Source organism: Mastomys coucha, unplaced genomic scaffold, assembly GCF_008632895.1.
Source record: "Mastomys coucha isolate ucsf_1 unplaced genomic scaffold, UCSF_Mcou_1 pScaffold4, whole genome shotgun sequence".
NCBI classification, from domain to species: domain Eukaryota; kingdom Metazoa; phylum Chordata; class Mammalia; order Rodentia; family Muridae; genus Mastomys; species Mastomys coucha.
Window position 1 is genome coordinate 55,746,667 of NW_022196910.1, and position 2,041 is coordinate 55,748,707.

At 51.4% G+C, this 2,041-nt stretch overlaps 1 protein-coding gene across 3 annotated transcripts in view; it reads right to left on the reverse strand.

The window, feature by feature from the left end:
* Positions 1-1,003, reverse strand: part of Myl6b (myosin light chain 6B) — a 4,798-nt gene extending 3,795 nt beyond the window's left edge. Inside the window, exon 1 of one of the 3 annotated variants that reach the window (XM_031350408.1) lies at positions 793-1,003. The gene's annotated coding sequence lies outside the window, so the exon portion shown is untranslated. The remainder of the gene's footprint in view (positions 1-792) is intronic. The other 2 variants (XM_031350407.1, XM_031350406.1) reach the window with 2 other exon arrangements.
* Between the last annotated feature and the right edge of the window lie 1,038 nt (positions 1,004-2,041).

Consider the following 2,041-nt stretch of genomic DNA (forward strand, 5'->3'; position numbering starts at 1 on the left):
TAAGGGAGGGGGCTGGTGTCAAGTGGGAAGTTTTAAAATCTGTTCTGGAAACAGTGAAAGGTGAGAGGAGGAGGTCTTTTCACTCCCTTCTGCCCATTCCCGTATCCTTAGAACTTGTAGTCCCTGGGCCCCCACCTACCCCCAACCTGGAACTATGAACAATAACCGGAGCATGGTTTACCCACTGTCACCTATACCTCATGCTGATTTAGGGGTTCCAATGTAGGTAAAGTTTGACATCTGTCACACATAATTCCAAAGAAGGAACATTTTTCAACAAGACAATGTTATTCAAACCAAACAAAAGGCTAGGATGCCTAAGGAGCATGGAGGGGACACACACACACACACAGAGGGAGGGGGTCCAGGGAGACAATGAGCTCTCTAATAAACCAAAGGTTACAGGACCTCCTAAGGAGTTCACAGATAGTCACACCACCAGACAGGATCACAACAAAAACCTTAGCTCAGCTTTGAGTCACAAGCCTTGCTGGAAGGGAAGGGAAAGGATGATGTTTGGGAGCTAGTAGGAGGCTCTGTCTATTCTGTTCTTGGATAAAGAAGGTTTAGGAAGCATTCTGAGAGACTAGTCATTCCACTTAGGCCCTGGAGTTCGCGGAGTAGCAGTGTGTCTCCCTTTTGTAAAAGGGCGTCAGAATTTTTTTTACTGCAAAATTGTCCCACTTTTGGAAAATAAGGAATCCTTCTTAAATAACACATCCACTTCCCTCACTTTCACTCACTCCTAAGCCTTAGAGGGGAAAAAGGCCCTCCTAGCCCCTCAAAACTCACCTTGCCGGTCTGAGGAAGGGGCAGGTGGGGGGCAGGACTCAAGGCAGCTCCCGTCCCTGAAGGGTTAACTGCGGCTGCCGCAGGGCATGCTGGGAGTCGTAGTCCACGAGCACAGGCTCCCAGGAAACCTTTCCCCAGCGGTGAGAGTTGGTGGTGACTTCCGGCCCGTGGTGACAGTTGGTGACTCAGGCTCTGAGTGAGGCGAGCGGCGGTTCCGGAATTGAAAGGGCTTGAGCAGTCCCCACCCATGACCCTTCGGCTGCAGACCCATGGACGCCCGCAAGGCTAGGGGCGTGACCGGGCGTGACCGGGCGTGGCGTGGCGTGGTGTGGCGGCGGCTGGGGCTGCTTTCGCTTCCTCCGGCTTTTAGCTGCAGAATCGTGTAACTTGCGGAGTTTTGCATTTTTATTTTTTACCCGTTTGATCTTAGCCGAAAGACCTAGAAACTGGTGACTGAAGTAGACGTTCGGATTTATAATTTAGTCTGGTCATCTGCTTCCGATTCTCCTAGGGGAGGCGACTCCCCCGGGAGACACCGGACAAATGCAACGCTGGGCTCTGCAGCCCTTCCTTCCCTTTACGACACCATTGCCCAGCCTAAGTATTTGCACTTTCTCCCTGGCGTTTACCAAAGGTCTGGGTGCAGAGAGGGAAACGGCCCACGGTCCCGAAACAGATGAATAAAATAACCCTGGCGGTGCGCCTCATACTAGAGCTTGTGCAAGCAAGTGGACCAGAAATAGCTCAGGGTAGAAGGCTCCCAGCGGCGACGTAGAAGAATGAGGCACAAGCCAATTTTGTAGCCCGAAACGGACTTTCCCTGGCTGGAGAAAGCTCTGAAAAGTAAAACGGTCTGTATGGGTGCAAGGGATGTAGCGCAGTTGGTGAGAGTGCTTGTTCACCGTGCGCAAAGCTCTGGGTCCGAGCATTCAGGAGGTGGAGACAGGAAGAATCAGATGTCATTGGCCACGTAGGGACTTGAGGCCAGCCTGGACTACATGAGATCCAGTGTCTCAGAGCAGAAAGGGAAGGGGCACCTGAGAGCTTGTCTTAAACTAGAAAGTAAGAAAAATAAAGAAGTCTTGGTGATGTGCCACGCACACTTTGCGTGAAGGCAGTATCTGAGGCGTAAACTTCAAGGAAAGTCAGTCTCCTGCATCCGCATTGTCGCCTGGCACCCCAACTCAGAGGTGGCCCAGATATGTCCTTGTACTAGTGTGCTAGGAACTCACCAAGATATCATTTTCTT